Source organism: Amyelois transitella, chromosome 21 (assembly GCF_032362555.1).
Source record: "Amyelois transitella isolate CPQ chromosome 21, ilAmyTran1.1, whole genome shotgun sequence".
Classification (NCBI taxonomy): Eukaryota; Metazoa; Arthropoda; class Insecta; order Lepidoptera; family Pyralidae; genus Amyelois; species Amyelois transitella.
The window spans coordinates 5195870-5216197 of NC_083524.1; the positions used below are offsets into that span (position 1 = coordinate 5195870).

General features: G+C 34.9%; 1 protein-coding gene across 19 annotated transcripts in view; it reads right to left on the bottom strand.

Annotated features, from left to right (window-relative positions):
• Positions 1 to 20328, bottom strand: part of LOC106135600 (brain tumor protein) — a 342528-nt gene that overhangs the window by 60295 nt on the left and 261905 nt on the right. For all 19 annotated transcript variants that reach the window (XM_060950287.1, XM_060950286.1, XM_060950280.1 and 16 more), the window contains one exon: positions 7397 to 7462. The gene's annotated coding sequence lies outside the window, so the exon portion shown is untranslated. The remainder of the gene's footprint in view (positions 1 to 7396; positions 7463 to 20328) is intronic.

Here is a 20328-nt window from a genome sequence, read left to right on the forward strand (position 1 = left end):
ATTTCTAGTTCCCGTTTGAATTTCGGTATATCCTCTATTACTGCTTTACTGCGGTCATTAAATATAATATACGTTCTAACTCAGTCAGCTAGGCAAGTCTTACAGCGATGTTTAAATAAGAAACAAAATAAAAAATAGTCAATAGCCCAAGCATAGTTTTCACCGATTGGAGCATCACATTATCGGAGACATTCTGGCGTTAAGCCCTGAAAATAGCTCCTGCTACAATATACAAGTATTTCGATCACGTTACTGCAGTCATATAAATATATTCTATCTTCCCGGTTGCACCCTCAACCCGCACTTCTCTAGGCCCCAGAATCAGCCTTCTGACTTCCATCAAATACGTCATGGAAAATGCTAAAAACTTTTATCTAAGTATATTTCCATGGTGTTTAAGCGCCAACCCTACTATGAGTTTGCCCCCTCATCGCCCAGAGGGCGCTGTCCGCGGCATCCTTTGTGTGTAGTGCTGTGACGCGGTATTGTGCATTCCCAATGTTCAATTGTTCAACATCCAATTGAAATGGTAATTGAACGTTTTCCTTAATTCGTATTAATTTGTATGCACATTGAGATTTTCGCGACAAACTACTTGAAAAATTATAAATTATTGTTATTCAAATAACCATGTCAAGTCGCATCCTCTCAGGATCTCACAACTTATGAACGGAGTTTCATTTGATTTGCATCAAAGTATGATTCATACAGGTTCTAGTTTAGGCGTATGGAGATGCAAGAAACATTTTAAACAAATATTAGAGATGTGTTCAAAGGTGTTCTCAATTCAAATGTTACTCACGAATCAAGATTCGCCAGAATAAAACTTACCTGAAAAAAGAAACGACAAATTAACAAATGAAACGAATGAATTGAAACAATTGACAAGGATTTACAAAGGTATTGTGTGCGAACCCTTTCAGCTTTCTGGACAATTCAATTATTAAATTAATAGACTATTTCATTTTGTAAGACTTGAGTTACTTCGAAATGACTAGTCATGTCATCATCATTAATTTTACTTCGTGTACTTGTTTATGGCGTATTTCCTGTCTAGATCGTCACATCTCTGTGACACGGCACGACTGGCTTTGTCCTCTTTATGGTGTTTATATAAAATTGCCTATATTGGTGATTCATATATAGATAACGAAGAATCAAGGATTAATATTCATCCAAACTTTGCAGAAGCATTTTCCATACTCACAGATATAATATACTCAGTTATATATAGTTTCTCTAATATTGTCTGTAACCTCAAAGTTGGAGCCTAAGGACCTTATGCTAATGAGAAGACGCGACTATGGTTATTAATTAAACCATATTTGCACTTTATACGTTCATTTGCATTGTGTGAACAGAATTATGGAGATGAATAATGTATTAAGTTAATGAAAGTCTTGAAAATTAATCATTATGTTCTGAAAATAACTTACGAAATATCAGCTTAGTCATATGAAGACAAGTCAACAAATGTAAGAGCAAAGTGGAAGCAGTACATTAGTTAAAAATGTGCGAAAAAGTAGACGTTGATGAAGAAAAAAGAAGTTATGCACTGAGTGACTTAAGACCCCTCCTTTTTCAAGGTTGTATTATTTTTTAAAAGTATGCAGTGATCATCGCAAGTAGAAAGATGTATGTAAGTACAAAATTAAAGGTGACAAATTTCCTACATACCGGGAATTCGCAAACATGCGGGTCAAAGAAAGAATATTTTACCCTCATGCAGTCAGTCATTCAATCAAGTTACCAAAAAATCAATGAATGAATTTGAAAAAAAGTCTTGAATGTAACTTGAAATAGCCACTTGAAGAGCCACTTTTAAGTTCCTTAAGAATATTTTTTTCATAAAATAGGGTAATTCTTCTTTAAGGACACTGAAATTCGCTGAAGTGGAAACATCAGCTTTGTGATAAAGTATATAACGTAACACTTGAGTGGGTTACATTTTTTAAACGTTGCTTAATATGAATTTGTTCTAAAATGGAGCACGTATAGCGGAATTAAATTATGTAGTTTACTAGCTTTCGCCCGCGGCTCAGCCCACGTAAAAAATACTCTTTATCCTCATCTGTAAGCTCTATATTTTATTTTAATATATTGGACACAAATGTATCAAATTTAATGGAGATCAATTCAGTTGTTTACATTTTTTATATTAGTATGAACTATTTAGATAGCTGGACGGCCGCCAATCATAAAACGTCATTTGACTATACTTCAGTATTAATTATCTTTCTTACTCAGTAATTACAACTGCCTCAAGGACTGCCATGTACGCATGTAAGTTAAAAGTATGGCAATAATGTATAATAAACTATTATTTTTTTTGCTCGGAATCAATGAGGTACTACAATCACGTAGGTACAGTCAATTGAAATTCAAATCATACTCAAAATTAAATGAAGTATTCAACGGCAGTCGAAAAGCCGCAAATTATTTGTTTCTGAACCCATTTGAAAAACCGTCAATGACATCGGCCGTACCTACAGTTTCCGAAATAACCGCAACCACATTACCGGAATTGTGTACAAAATCATAATTTGTTTAAATAAAAGTAAATCTAGGATTTTTACGATTCGGAATTTAACACTACTTGTATGAAATTAGATTTGTTGGAATATTCAAAATTTAACAAAATCTAGAAAGCAATATCAAAAGCGCATGAGAATCGCTCTACAATACTTTTTTTTAAATTTATCGTATTCTTTCAGTTAAACCAACCAGCGTTCCACAAAATTCCATTCTGAAACAAAATTAAAGTACATACTTATGCAAAACACTGTTCCTACCCTCGATTATTTCTTCTAAAAACAGATTACGACGAGAGACAAGATGCTCCTGTTACCATAGACAAAGAAGTGTCTTATCGCGCCACGTTGAGTGCTCCGAAAACGGAATACGTTATTCGAAACTCAAATGGCTGATGGATGAAACGGAATGAATAGAATTTTGTCTATAGCCTTTTAAGCGTTTGTTTTTGGAACGTCTCAAACAGAAGATAGACAGAGGGATTGATTTAGGGATTATTTACGAAACAAGCGTTGTCGGGATTTTATGTTCGACTAACGACAGATTATTGTGTAACATTCCTTTTATCTTAAGATCTTTATTTGAGACTTCAATTATAAATTAACAACACTAACGACCCATAATAAGTTTCTGCATTATTCCTCAAGTAATAAATTAAAGACAACATATTTATACAGGCTGTTATAGATTCAAACATAGCATTAATTAGTGATTAAACATTATTTACCCAATTAAAACGGGTATAATCCTCTCATCAGCCGGTTCGTTTTGATCCCGATAATTCATTTATCGATGTTTATTGAAAACTAACGCATGAATATTCCATGTTTTCAACTGTTTGCGTCCAAAACGAATATTTGCTTTGAGCCTGTTTATTTACGTTACGACAAAAAATACAGTAATGTGACATGTGCCGCATTGTATTTTTATACGAATTCGAAATTGAGGAGGTTCTCAACTCGTGTGAATGATTATGTATGATTGTTGCGAGATTAATTCGGCTTTGATGATCGGTTTTTCGTTTGAAACGAGATATACAATTTTAAAATATAAAATTAATATACTGTTAGAATGGTGTTCGATGAGTTCTTGCAATTTTCCAAAAAAAGGCATAGTGGTTGTCTTGGATATAATTTCTTCAGCTATTCAGACATGTGATTTGGAAGGCAACTCAGTGAAGTGAAGTCAAATAAAAATGAAAAAATTAACCGATGTGAAGCTTAATAGATTGTATTTTTGTAATTCATTTACAGCACGACTTATTTTAAAACAAACGTTGTTATTGTTAATTACGAATCCAATATCGCTTATCGTAAAACGCGGCGCTCTATGTAAACAACGCCGAATAATTAATTCCAAATTAACTCCATTGGTATAGAGAAATATGATTTACTGTACGGAATAGGTGGCACGATGCTATCTTGACGTGGAAATTACATCTACTGGAAACTCGTTAAGTTTTATTGCCTTAGGTAAAGTATTTCAATTCAATTTATGGTAGTTTCAAACCGATTTATAACATGTAATTTTTTTCATACTTAAATATTTTATGTTTTGTACTTACATAACTGGTGCTTTTGCCTGTAGAATTTGGAATAATAAAAGCTGTTGCCAGACATACTTTTCAACATTTCTCTCTTCAATTTTCGTTTTGGTTTTAGTTGTGTGCATGTTAATATCATCTTTCACGACGTCTAGCCAGTATTTATTCGGTCTGCCTTCTTTCCACTGGCCCAGGTTCTACAAACCTGGGACAGGCGCGGGGGCTGCATGGCTAGACACTTTACTTGTTCTAAGGAACAAATGAACAACATTAATATCTTGCAGGTTTTCACTAGAGTGATTCGGTATCAACGTAGGTATAAATTTAGCGGTGTTTGTACTTCCTACCTTCTGTTCTTTATTAAACCCACATATAGTTACCTGCCTGACCCAATCATCTGCTATTTTTTGTAGGACCTCACTGATTTAATTGTTGAGGAAGGTTTACCCCGTTGTGATTAGAATATCTCTTTTTTTACATAAATAATTTGAGTGTGTTTGATCTCATTCTGTCTGGTGGTAAGTAAGATGAGGCCTTAGGTGATGAGGCCTAAGGCACGCAATGTTTACTCAAGAAGTCGCAGAAGAAAGCTACAGGTCAAAAGCACTAATAATTTTTGAAAACAAGAAAAACATAGATTTGTACATATCACTACATATTATGAAGTTGCTCTATTTTCTCTATCTGTATCTATTCTGTTTATATCGGAAATCTGTGGACAGATTTTGTTCCTATTTCCAATGTAGGAAAAAGGGAGGTTTATGTCTATAAATGCTATCCTTGCGAAGCTGCGGCGGGTCGCAAGTAAACAAATAAATAATAACTTCAACCAAACACAACGAAACACAGGGATTTTGATCAGCAAATTTTCATTACAAACTTAAGATTGAGGGATATAAGTAGGACTCTCACATCAATCGGATAAATCAAACACGACTGGTTTAAGCCGACCCCGGACGGAGCGGAACCGGAAAGGCGCCAGAGGACCGGGATAAGGCTATTGTGTGATTTGTTGTTTCTATTGAGCTCCCGAATGGATCAAACGCCAAGTATTCGACGTACATAATTTACGGAACCGCTTTCTAAATGGAGCGTAAATTATCACAGATTTATTAATAGAAAGGACATTTAAGTCTGGTCGAGATTTTGATGTTTCATCGATTCAGCGAAACAAAGATAAGGTTACATCATTTCCATCAGCTAAACGTGCTCGACGTGTCTTGCGAATATAGGCTTTACCTCGTAAGGGATAAAGACGTTAATGTGTATGTAAATAATAAAAGTAGTGACAAAAGAAATGTTTTTATAAATTATGAAATTTTAAGGAATATCTTCTAGCTTTTTCCTGTCATAGACATTCATTTATTAAGATAACTGTGGGATTAATGTAATGTATGATAATGTTCAAAAAGGATTTTTTCATACAGACATTATTTTTTTATTTAAAACTTTGCACAAAAGAAATGAACAATAGGTAAAATTTTAATAAAAAGTGAACTTTTAACGCTTCATTTACGCTCAGCGCGCCATCTTTATTTCAACCCTTAAAACTATATTCAAAATTAAGACGATAGATGGCGTTAACAAGAAAAAGTTAAAAGCAAAACATTCTAAATGAGCGCAGACGCGGTATTAAAAATTAATCTCGGTGTTGTTAACTATAACGTATTTAACTTGCAAACGGGTGAAGTTTAGATTAATAATAAATTCAGTTCGTGCGAAATGAATATTTGAATTACGAGGCTCTTGGCAAACTTCGCGTTATCTAAGCTTGGTTGCAAAAACTGATGTATAAATAATATTTGGAAACATATCGTGAGTCGTGTTCGAAGTTTCTTCACGAATGAAATTGTTTAGTTATTATGAATATGAAATAAGACATCTCGTCTAACTTTATGTCTTCATAAAGCTATTCTTTACACCCTTTTTCTTTTGTATTTTTATTCTTTCTTGACAAAATAAACGTCTGACACAAAAATTTAAATACGTCACCAAAAATTAAGCAAGATTCCTTTAATCAACGGAGAACTTGCACCGGAACCGACTTTATTGTCATCCAATTACAGTCTTAACTTGCTAAGCAACAAAGTTGGGGTATTAATTATACAATCATTCCCTAAGTAAACATCAAAACCCTAAAATTTGTTTGAATAATTATTACTGTTGGATTTTCCTAAACAATGCGAGTTAGAAATGTTGGATTCCTATCAGAGATATGGAATTTAATTAACCACAAGTTTTGTTCTGTGATTAGGGTAATAGTTGTATGTAGGAATTGACATGATTTTGACATGTCCTAATGGCCCACACAAGGGGCGGTCACCTCATCGCACGAATATAATAATTGACTAGTAAATCTAGTAGCCACCATTAGGTACATAAGTTGTAAATAAATCGAAATCATATTGGTGACATATATTGTTAAATTGGTTTCCTGCTCGCTATATTGTTGCTGTTCTTGAAATGAATGATAGAAAATTCAAACAGTATATTAAAGTTGAGCTTTGTAGGAAAGCCTATTACAGCACGGATGATTATATTAATGATAAACATGTGTGGCCCGAGCTGGACATAATGGCGTCTTAAATGCTTGTGTATTTTTGACATGATCTGGACATAATTTGTACAGTATGTACATATTTTATTTTATATTTATTTTATTTGACGAAATATTCGTATTGACATAATCAGTTCTACATTCATACATGTTTTTTAATGTAGACAATGTGCATTCGTCCACGATTTAGATTTAAGAGATCTATATTTGTAAATTGACGTCCTATGAAAATGCTGCAGTGTAGTTTGTTCCGCCGCTTCTTCTACACATGCGCTTTGGAAGCGGTAGTAGTTATAATTAGATTTAAGTTATGTGACGTCAATAAGTGATACCTTGTATCCAATTTTGAAAATAAATCTATTCTATTCTATTCTATTCTATTCTATTAATGAGTTTCCATAGAAAAAAAAAAAATATATTTGTTGTATACATTTTTTTCTTCCATTAATCATTTGTTAAAACAATTGCTATATTTAATGAACAGGGAATCGGTTAATATAAAATCTTAATCTATCTCTCGATTACAATTTGGCAAAAACAAGCGATGGTTGGCTAATAAGATTCAAAGTAATGTACGTATCTTCGAAAAGAGCCTGGTGGTACTTAAACCTGTGCCTTTACGCGCAACACGCATTGGTAGGCCATGGGTATACTGGAAGAGATTTCTATTGAAATAAATAAGCAACTTTGTACTACAATTACTGTATTAAATGTTCCTGTATATTATTTTGTGAACATAAACCAATAAATAAAAAAATACTTACGTTTCGATATCGTTTGTTCGATATCTAATTCATTGTCGGTAGCCAGCGTGGTTTCTTTCTCAGAAACTGCAACAAAAGAAAAGTTACATTTAATTACTTGCATATAATTTCATAGATGTTATAGTTTAAATTAAAGTTTGTAAGAGACATTTGAAGATGAAACATTTTGGATGGAGAGGGACTTTAGCGCTTTTCCTGGTTAATTATGGCATCATATATATCATTATAATATAACTTAAATCTAAGTCACTATAGTGTTTAAAATAATAAATACTTAAAAGAACTTTTGCAGTGCGGCGCCAAGTAACATGGAACTGCATTGCACCTTCGCCATCCTTGTTGGATATTATGCAAATTCAAGTTACATAGAAAAGGAAATTTAATTATTAAATACACAGGAGTTTTCTAGCTAAAGATTTCATTTCTGATATGGGTCTGTTGTTGGTCATGTGTAGGTACTTTATGTGACAAAATTTTGTACAGATTATGCCTTTGGTCTTCTTCCTTGATCACTCTGGAGTAGAGCCCGGGCTAAGCTTTTGACCATGGATCGTGGATTTGGTTAGACAAGTTGATTGAGATCCTCAATCTGAATGGGAAGAGAAGCAGCTGATGGAAGTGAAGATTAAACCAATCTGAAAACCTTGGTCGAAAGAAGTTCACTGAAGAGTGCTAAACGAACTCGAGACGGATTACTCAGAACTAACAAAAAACCTGACATCTCCGCTATTAACTGTTCCGAAATTCGAAAAAAACTATAATAACTCAGATGATCCTATTTTGTAGGAAGCAGACACGTCTAAAACCGTTGCCTGGAACGCATGCGACCTTGGAATAGAAATAAATAATACAGTAAAAACAGATGCAGGTAGCAACGCACCCGAAAACTAATCCGAAAGGCATGTCTGCCTGCATCAGGCAGACGTGATAACCACATTTGAAATGTGTCTAAAAATATGTTAAATAGCGACCTTATTTCTTGAAGAATAAGGAGCAACAGCTGATGATGATATGCATGATAATTTTTGAACATGTGGTGGCCTCAGACGATGCAACCACATTTTTTTATCTTACTGCGGCAAAGACAAAGGAGGGTTATGGCCGTAGACTGTTTGCTTATAGTGTATTTGGTTTATTTCAATTTTGATTTGTTTATCAGCCATCCATCCCTCGAGTCAATGCTGAGCGTCAATCGTATCCCTGTGATTTCGACAAGAAAATTAATTGAAATCTGCTGGTGAAAATATCCCAACGTTACCAATACGAGTGTAGGTGGCTTTATTGAAAATTAATTAACAAGTTACTTCGCTATAAATTTTTGTTTGAATATAAAGTTTGGTAATTAATACATAATTGGCAATAATCGCGATATAGGTATTGCTAATCATTAAATAGTCAAAACTTTTCACTATTGACATAACATCAAGAATTATGCAGGGATCGTGGCAAATGGACAGATGTAGTCTCTGCTTTCCGAAGCAAAAGAGTTTCCGAGAAAGAGGCGTGATTTTATCTAAGTATCTATGTATTTTATAAACCAAATCCACCAAATTGCGATCAGTGGGTTGGGCTGTTCACGATAATTTTAATTGGGCATTGTCTTATCTCTATGTATATCTTCTGTTCTTATATTTTAGTCCGTTTAGTTGGGGTAAAGGAAAGCACTGAAGAAGAAATATCTAATAGTAACCTAAACCTACAACATAGCGACATCTGGGAATACGCACAGAGGACATACATACATACGAGTACATTCACGTCTAAATCCCTTGCGGGAAAGACAGAACCAACCAACCAAAATAGTGTCAGGTCGTAGGACAACCAGACGTTTTAAACCTGCAGATATTCTTACAATTAGAGCGTTTAATTTACAAACTACTTCTAGCCTTAGCTCCCGGGAATATTACGATATAAAGAACAAAATTTCTGAGCAACAAAATGTAATAAACATCCATTTATTCATCGATACTAGTACCTTAGGTTTTATCATGCCAAATAGTTCTTAGAAAAACTTCCCGCCATCTCAAAAGAATAAATCAACATTGGCAAGCGAATTTGATCTATAAACTTATTTATTTTGTAATTTGATCAATGGAATACATTGAATACAAATTGGAGATATTTTTAGTACCAAGTTTTCTTTGATGAAAAAATGTATTATTTCTCAACATTCCTGGAACGATATATACCTTTTGTTAAAAAAACTGAAAATGTAAGCATTTCGAATACAATTGTGCCGAATGAAAAGATGATGGTGACGATGGAAAATACATTTTCAGAGTAGACAGACTATGTTGAAGTAGGTATATATGTTCCGTTCAATTTCTTATATACTGATGGTATTTTTAATACATACATACATATATATGGTCACGTCTGTATCCCTTGCGGGGAAGACAGGGCCAACAGTCTTGAAAAGACTGAATGGCCACCTTTAGCTTAATGATAGAATTGAGCTTCAAATAGTGATAGGTTGCTAACCCATCGCCTTTCCCATGGATGTTGTTAAATGCGTATAAGGGATAGACGTATAAACTTGTGATTCGTCTTTTAGGCCATGTGCTAGCGTCCTGTCACTATTTTCATCTCGATTCAATCATTAAACCTAACAGCAGAACGTGGAACCTATCAGTCTTTCAAGACTGCTGGCTCTGTCTCCCACGCAAGGGATATAGACGTGATAATATGAATGTATGACTATATGAACGAATCTCATTAATTCCCGAACTGTCAAAAAAATAATTGGTGTAGTACTACAACATTTATGCATATCGACCGTCCATCTTTTCAGTCAGACTAATTGCATTAAGCCGATCAGTTTTGCATGACAAATTACGTCCAATCAACCTAATTGAATCATAGATATTGGACTATCATATGATAGACTTCGATGCATTAATCTATATATATAAAACTCTTCCGTTACTGAGTGACTGACTGACAGACAACGCACAGTCGAAACTACTGGTCGTAGACAGCTGAAATTTGGAATGTAGGTTCCTTGGGATATGTAAGGGAGCACTAAGAAAGGATTTTTGGAAATTCAACCCCCAAGGGGGGGAAAAGGGGTAAAAACGTTTCTATGAAAAATCTTATTCCTTGGGTTTATAAACTTGAAACTTGGCATGAACACGTACATAGGCAAGAAAATATGTTTGACATTATAAGTTTTTTCAAACTAACCTCCAATCGTGATTTAGGGGGTGCGATTGGGTGACTGATTTATTAACGCACAGCCGAAACCGCTCGGTATAGGAGTCTGAGATTTTGAACAGAGGTTCCTTTAGTAACATAAGTGAGCACTAAGAAGGGATTTTTGAAATGTCAACCCCCAAGGGGGGGAAACGGGATAAACTGAGCCGGGGCTGCGGGAAAGTTCTAACGAGATACCGTGGCCCCGGAACGCAAAGGGCAACTGAAGGAACGAGGTGGGTTTTAGTCAGTAAAAGTCTGACACTCCCTTCCGTTCCACCCAGAGCGGGAGAGGTCATTTGATGATTTCCCATCCTTAAAAAAAAAGATGGTGGTAGATAGGTGCCGTGTGGTTCCCGGCACTATTACAAAAAAGAATAGGACCACTCCATCTCTTTCCCATGGATGTCGTAAAAGGCGACTAAGGGATAGGCTTATAAACTTAGGATTCCTCTTTTAGGCGATGGGCTAGCAACCTGTCACTATTTGAATCTCGGTTCTATCATTAAGCCAAATAGCTGAACGTGGCCATTCAGTCTTTTCAAGACTGTTGGCTCTGTCTACCCCGCAAGGGATATAGACGTGATCATATGTATGTATATATGTAAAAAAAAAGACTTTGTATGACAACTTTCAGTCGTCTCTTTAACATACATAATAACATACATAATTATGTACATACATGCATAACATTAATAACATCACGCCTTTAAATCCCTATTTTGTGTTAACACTACCCATACAAACACTAAAAGGAAACAAGTGAAGAGACGAAATTTGTCCGCATCCATTTTCACCTAAATTCTTAACGTTAATGAGATTTACTTTTTATTATCAGGTCAACCTACTAGCCTCACATGTACGTATAACTTCGTAAGAATTTTCTTTCAACTCCTAACCGTTGAGGAGTTGTACCTTCCATCATCAGCTCATTCACATGGGATGATGACTATCAGACGCAAATACTTAAACAGATCTATGAAATTGTCAAAAACGTAAATGCCTGTAAATTTGAGGTTTGCCGTTGATTTCCCTGGAATACCATCATCAGATCCTGACTAGGTAACAACGGGACCAACTTGAAAGTATACTCTACCGAACAAAAAAAGAATCACGTAAATCGGTCCATAAATCTCGGCGTTATCGGTATGCATAAATAAAACACCCGAATTTTATTTTCTATTAACTATCACGAGGCTACATCATCCCTGAGTAACACAGGCTATATTTAATTCCAGTTGTAACAAGATTTCAGCCTGTGGAAGAAAAAGCCCTGTCGAGATCATTAAAAAACGCTATATATAACCGAATTACACGTGGGCGAAGCCGCGGGCGGAAAGCTAGTTTAGTATAATGGACAGCTATCATAGAGATTAAGAGAGCAGCAGGTTCTCCAAATGACATTTAGCATAGTGACAAACTGGCTTCGCAATGTATTCTGAAGGCATTACGGAACGCCTATAGACTACGTGAATAAAAAGTTCTAGAACTTGAAAAGAACTGGGTTTGCTTGTTTGATTGTAACAGTCTTCTTTATCTCTTTGCTCACAATTTGTAGTGTAGTTCACGGCGTAGTAGGAGGCATATACCAAATAATATTAGCGAAAGTAAGTTAATTTGCTTGTTACCTCTTCACGGGTTACGAGTATCAACCGAATAAATCTTCTCGAGTAAAGAAGAATCCAAAGTCTTCTCATTTCCTTTGATTGACGTTTAGAAATAGCACGGGAAGATAAGAAAGCCAAGCTATGTTTTTATTCGCTACCAGGCAAGTATGGAAACTTTAAAAAAAGATAGAATGAAAAAAATTACATTATATCACTATCAGCTTTTCTCCACACAAAATGGGGGGCAAAGATCGGTAATTTCCACTGCTTGCGCCAAATTACACCTCAGACTAAAAATGAGTAATTGATAAAACGGCGTTTGAAGATAAAGAAATAAAAAAAGGATATTGGCATTGTTATCTGGAATTCGTACAATGTCAGACCTCTAACGGTATAAAAGCTTATAGAATTTTGCAAATCCTAAATGTCCTTTATGAGAATTCCAGCCACATAAATACAAAACAAGAAAATATCACACAAACGAGCTTTGATGACAATTTTTACTTATGTTTATTAGTGGTTTCCGTCACAATAAGACCACTTTATATTTTTCCCATATGAATGTAGTAAAAAGCGACTAAGGGAAAGGTGATAAACTTGGGATTTTTCTTATAGGCGATAGGCTAACTACTCTGTTACTATGTAACTATGTAACTAACCTGTCAGTATTTGAAACTCAGTTCCGTCATTAAGCCAAACAGCTGAACGCGGCCTATCAGTCTTTTCAAGACTGTTCGCTCTGTCTATCCCGCAAGGGGACGTGACTATATGTATCTATGTATGTATATATGTATCTATATTTATTACTATTAAAGTCTATAATTTATTAGTAGCCTGTAAATCTGCCTAAATAAATAAATAACATACAAATATGGTTTGGAATCACTAAACTGAATCTTTAAAGTTTAGTTTCCTACGGCTTTCCCTTCATTCATTGTAATGCTTACAACATACATTACGACACAGCAAATCAACATACGTATTCGAATGTACCTCCCACGCTTTTGTGAATTTAGCTTAGCATTATTAAATTTATTTTGCCATCAAAGATGGCTTCGGAATAAAGAAATAAACGTATAACTTTCTGAGTATAATGAAGATACACTTGTTTTGGCGTAATGACTTTACTTTGGTTTCAATACGATGTTGAAAGAAAATTGAATAATACACAATGTATTGACATCGATAAATATCTTTATAGAAAAAAACGATTGGAAGCCATTAAAATATCTATTTCGTAAAACGTTTTTGACGCAGGAGAAATATCTTGAAGAACATTTTTTGTATATTTTGTTTCAGAAAAAAAAATACGGTCGAATTGAGAACCTTTTCCTTTTTAAAGTCGGGTAAAAAAAGATATGTTCTTCGTAAATGGCTAATAATTTAATGATTTCTTATATTTTTACAGCATGAGGTTCATATTGGAATAGAAAAGAACAATTTCTAAGCCCATCGTGAGCTAAGGATAAGAAATTATATGTTGTCAATAAATTATCACCAGCGAAAACGATACGGAGGCTTTGTCCGTCCTGTAAGAGATAATGCCTTTATCTAAAGCTAAGAATCTTTAAAACTTAACTGTACAAAAGATCTTCGTAATCAATTCTCTAACTTATAAAGCAACCCAAACGACGAACCATTTAAGACTTCGTTGATTTTCCTAATTGATACAGAAATTCTCTTTTTGCCAAGTTCCCCGGCGGAGTGCCATAGCTGTGTCGCTTTTATCATTAATTTCGCTTCCAAATTTGATTACATTGCGTGGATTTTGATTAAAAAGTTAGCTTTGTGACTTGTGTGGAGTGGGGTATTAACATATTTTTGAATGTATCCCGTTTTTGGGCGCAAAAGTTTAAAGAGCTTATTCTGGGAGTTTGCTTCTTTAAAAATTAAATAAAACCAGCCCTTTTTAATGATACAATCTTTTCAAGACATAATCCTGCTCTGAATTTGTTAAGAATGAATTACCTGTCTTAGTCGTCACTGACGATTACGTTTTATACGAAATGTAACAAGCCAACCAAAATTAAACAACCGGAGTCGTTGCCTATTATTAAGTATAAAAACGTGACGACATGGTTCATAATTTTAAGAAAAAGAGGTAACTAACTGACTGCGTCATATCAGCGCACAACTGATACACTACTGGTGCACAAAGAGAGGAATTTCCGATATCCCCCGATAGCGGAGGAGCCGCGCTCGTAATCTAGTAGATAGTTAAAAAGTAGAATATTATTTCTATACCCCGGCGTTGATCTCCGTAACATCCTCACCTCTCTGGAGATGAGGCCAGGGTTCACGTTTTAACTATGCCCCTGGCTGGATGTAAATAAAATGTAACACGAAGAGACTCCCTTCTGACCTCCGCCACCTTTTTAAGGCAATCGTATCAGATTTTAAATTATGAAGCTGTACTAGATAATGTGCCTATTACTTTCAACGCGCCGGTAATAGTAAAAAATATCTAAATAATATCGTAATGACATCAGAAATAATCACCAGTTCCCCAGATATTTTGTGTTATGTGTGTGTGTGACACGGGTCCACTCTGTCACACAGGGTGACATCCCCATTTCATTACTGAATCGGGCGTATTAAGCATTGAACCCTAATTAACTCTGGGTTCAGCCTAAATGATGTTATTGTGCCAAATAATCGTCTGTTTTGTACTGAAATACTCATGTATCGTAATGTTACAATGTGCCTGACAAATATGTTCATTCGCTAGATTATGCCCGGGGCTTCGCTGCCGTGGGAATCCGGTTTTTAGTAAGGTATGTATATATCTATTGTACTAAATAGTTTAGTTCCATAAGTTCCTTCAATTTCAGGTTCAGTTTTCTCAGTCCCTGAACTACATTGTAACTTACGATAATGACGTAGGTATAATTTATTCATAAATGATTTCTTGGAAACAATCATTTTCGAATAAAGGACTACATAAACAAGGCTTTTTTTATCTAAATACAAAGGGCAAAATTTTGTTAGTGACGGAATCAAAGTCATTACCAAGAGTTAGGCTTTAAATATGTCGCGAGATTTGTGATCATCCATCTATGAATATAATTGGGCCTTTACCGAGACGGCGGTTGTCTTGTTAGCTTAAAGGAAAAGTTTCACTTTGATCTCTTACAGAGGTAATTATGTAAGGAAGACGAAAATGTGATAAACTTGTGCAGAGCTAGCGAACAGATGGTGGACTCTCGGAATTTGGAGTAATTCTTAATGAATTCGATAAGTTTTTAAAACAATTTCATTATTTTCAGATTCATTTACTGATGAGCTTTTATTGGTCGGGTACTGAAGAAAAATCAATTTCTGCTACTATTCTTTTATTCATTCGTATTCACGTCTATATCCGTTGCGGGGTATACAGAGCCAGCAGTCTTGAAAGACTGATAGGCTACGTTCAACTGTTAGGCTCAATGATAGAATTGAGATTCAAATTGTGACAGGTTGCTAGCCCATTGCCTAAAAGAAGAATCTCAAGTTTATACGCTTATCCTTTAGTCGCCTTTTACGACATGCATGGGAAAGAGATGAAGTGGTCCTTTTCTTTTTTTACATTGATGTCGAAAACCACACGGTACTGCTTTTCTTCTCACACAGGTTGTCAAAGAAAATTAAAAGAAAAAACTTACAAACTTGGAATTCTGCCTTGATCTAATTAGCTTACAACATGTGATCTATTCCAATATTGCCATCCTGGTGAAGGTGGCCTTGGAGTCCTTATGAGACTATTGGCTCTGCCTAACCCGTAAAGATAAGTATGTAAATTTAATAAGTAATTCATATAAAATATTCCAACAGTCGCCTTAACAAAAGACGATAAATAAAAAGCGTCACAAACAGAGTGTTCGGTGATATCGATCGAGAAAATATCGTAATAACTGTGGACCGTGGGCCTAAATAAACATTGTTATATGTAATATGCCATGTTGCGTCTCCGAAACTCAGAAATACATAACTAGAGTATTTACACGGGATGGGAGAGTTAGGGTGAGTTCCCATTGAAGCGGTGCGGAGCTGATATGGGACTTGATAAAAATTATCAATAATGTTGGGATAACCACAGCTCTAAGTGTTTTTGCTTGAGCACGACGTAAAACGTCAAAATTGTAAGTTGTTGTTAATGTTAAATGTGTAAGTTTTATTACCCGTCTCAATGGAAACGCACCCTACTTCCATATTGATAATGTTCTATTGGCTTGTATTACGAGTAGATGCCATTAGATTTTTAGATGATGACAGCTACTAGGGCTTCATTACTGCACACAGAAAGAAATATAACAGAACAGGGCCTGCTGGAAGAAATTTATCTAAAAATAAGAAGGGCCCTTGTATTGAATTTCTCTTTAAGTTTTATTCCTACATACATACATATAATCACGTCTATATCCCTTACGGGGTAGACAGAGCCAACAGCCTTGAAAAAACTGATAGGCCACGTTCAGTATTTGGCTTTAAGATAGAATTGAGATTCAAATAGTAACAGGTTGCTAGCCCATCGCCTAATAGGAGAGTCCCAAGTTTATAAGCCTACTCCTTAGTCGCCTTTTTCGGCATCCATGGGAGAGAAATGGAGTGGTCCTATTCTAATATCCTATTTCGGTACCATTCAATACTTATTGCGCCTTGGTTAACCGGTGTAACGTGAATAAAAAGCATGTAAGTACAATTTAAAAATTTTAAACTGTTCCTGTTTTTAGTCACAGTCACTTCGCTTAAATTGCTTTTCGCGTGTCGACCGGGATGACACAAACACGCGAAAAAAGCGTAAAAACAAGTGCAATAAACGTCTATCAAACCGACAATCCAAGTGATAGTATCGAAATAGTTATACTTTTGTTTGGCCGAGTTCGTAGTTTTACTGTGATTTGGGCAATTTGTGAATCGCCTAGTGGATTGGACAGTAAAATGATGAGTGCACGTTAAATCAACAGAGAAGTTTTAACTTTTGATGTTGTTGTTATATACATATATCATCTTAATGGCATTGACACGAAGCTTTAAGGTGACTGTCACACACAAAATAAATAATATTTTTTTAAAATTCTTACTAGCTTTCGACCGCCGTACCCTATGTCCTATTCTCCGTACTCCACAATATATGTATGTTTGCAAAATGTCATGGAGATCGGTTCAGTGATTTTTGCGAGAAAGAGTAACAAACACACACACATCTGTACACCCTTAAAAACTAGTATGAATTATATTAATAGGACATTGCGCGAGACTTTCATCATAGTAGATGCTTCCATCGTTTTTATTTAAATTACTGAAACTTATCAATTTTCAACAAAAATGTGCAGCTGCTAAAATAAAATAAAATCTCAACGACTTTCAATGTCGGGAACATCAGTCCCTGAATATGCCCTTGATATGGGCCCATGCGGGTACATTTGCGTAGATAAGTGACAGCTGTTTGGATCTGGGCCACTTGTCACAGTTTAACGTCTTTTTTGCACAGAAGACGAGAATATAGATTCAAGATCAGATAAAAAAATATTTTAAACTTGCGCTTAGCAATTACTATTTTTAGGGAAAAATGGAAACTAAGAATAAAACCAAATAAATAAACTTATTTATAAAGATATAGAGTAGTCAATATCAACTCCTAACATAACATGTTACAAGGGTTCCTCTTTTTTGAGAGTCATCAACCTCAACAACATTTTACACAAAATATAAATTGTTCTCACTGACCGAGCCGCAAATCACTAAAAGTTTGTTAGATCCATTAACCCTTCGCTTAAAGTTACACAACCAGGTCAGTTTTAATTTAGATGCAACACTAATAAATACGGGACCGTCGTAAAAAGTAACACCTTCCCTAATTGCGATGTGTGGCGTGCACAAAAATATTCTAGGAATTTCCCAGCAGGCCACCAACGACCGAGGAGCTCCAAAAAGGGTTAAAACATTTTTCAACGCGCCTACAATTTTAGAGTTATCACGAAAACGAGGTAAGCCGATTGCTCATTTTAGACAGGAAAAGTTAAAATTTTTAATTAACATAAACTATTTTACCAATAACATGGCTGACGCTGGTTTCGCAATCGCATTTGACGCAAGAAAAGTGTTTTAAAGTTCATTGTTAATAAACTATGTTCATATTATTACAATAGACTTTAGATTGCTGCAACAATTACATTCTTCTCCTTCTGGTTGTAATTTATATTGTGAAGTCAGCTGTTTCATCTCAAATAAATCGCGTGTTTTGAATCAATTCATTAACAACCTCCATTTATAACAATCCACTTATGTGAGAATTTATCAGGGGTCTTAATAAAGTGGCCGATGTGACCTGCCAAAATGGCGGTGACCTCACGCGGCTTGTTTTTATTCAAATTTAGAATGCGGGACGATTTATATTTTTCATTAAATTCTGGCCAGTTGTTGAATGACTGATTGCGGGCTGCGGTCACATTGTCACAATACCAAAAATGTGAACAAAATTGTAGGGAAATATATCTTGATGGACATATGAATAAAATTGGCGGGAGAGTAGAAATGTAGAAAGGGGTCTCTGTTACTATATTTCTTTAATAAAAGGTAAATATTTAGTAAATTAATGCATAACATCTAAAGCCCGTTAATTACACATAGGTCAAAGTTTAAAAATTGTTGACGTGAAACGCCGACATTTGCAGTTTAAAAAGACATTTATTTTACTTCCTTTGTAGATACGAGTCAAAGTAGAGTGACCGTAAAAAATACATTAGGGTTATCTTATGATCAGATAAAAAAATTACCGTATCCATATAAGCACCTTTGTTTTGAAATGTTAATATGTAGGCAGTACGCCTGCCCACTATACCTCGGTGTTGAAAATACAATAAAATGTCAAATAAAAATAAATTGAATAGATAGTCGTACCTTTCCATCGTTTAATTGTCTACATAAAGAAAACAGAGTTTGAACATAAACTTGTATTCTCAGTAGAATGTCAATTAAAACAAAGTATGTTCCAATTAAAAGTTTTACTAAACACAATTTACATAATCCATTGAATTCATACTACCTACCCGAACTCATCTTCTATAATAACAAAGCTACAATAACTCATAAAGTAATGGAATATAGTGTACAATCGCTTGATTTTCCTCTTGTCAACTAGAGTTATACCTTTGCGTACAGACGGGTACAAAAGTGCTTATGAAGTCCTAACGAGTAGTGCACATGTGACGATACGGGCGCCCTCTATCTCAGACAATACCTTCATTATATATGCCATTAAAACACAACATTGGACCTTATCATTAAAGTGATAAGTCGCAAACTTGTTCTATGTAATCTGAGAACAAAGGGCGAGTTTAACAAAGAAAATCAACAGATGGCTCTGTGATAAAGATGGGGACATCACGAATGAAGGGTATTCATTATGAAAATAAAGGGTCAGGATCAGTATTTCGATGTGATAATTTTGCCGGGACAAGCCTCTGGGTTTCGGTTTGATGCATAGATTAACATGATTCACAAATTTTAATTCTTTTGATGTAATACTTGGCTATTTGCTCATCCTGAAATTTTAATGTGTTTTAAGTAGAATGCGCACTGATGTACATATATATCGTTGAAAATTTAACCTTTAATGATTTTACGAATATAATTTCTGTATCAAATAAAGTTGTATACTTTACTCGTATTATGAAATAACAAATATAAACAGTTCAGTTATATTTAAAAAGCAAAATGAATATTTTGATTTAGTTGAGATACTTGGCTTTGTTATGGCAATTATGTAAGTTAAATAAAAGATATAATAGCCGCTTTCAACGAGACATTAGATCATAATAACCCACTGGAATTATTCAGAAAGCAGTCAATCATACCAGTAGCTTACAAGCCACGCGTTAATGTCCTCTATCTACAACTACAGCCATATTCAATTAACAAGTCCCCAACTATTCCTGATAACTCCAAATCTGTAATAACGGCTATTAAAAACAGATTTACGCCCGAAATGTAATCAAGTTCCTTTAGCTATATTTTATTAAACATTTTTGTTGGTAATTATACTTTCACATGAACGATGTTTTTTGAAGACAATATTATTTATATGTGAGTCGGTTGCAGATAAAATTTAAAAGCTTAGAAAACTAGTTTCCGCCTGCTGGTTTGCCCGCTTGT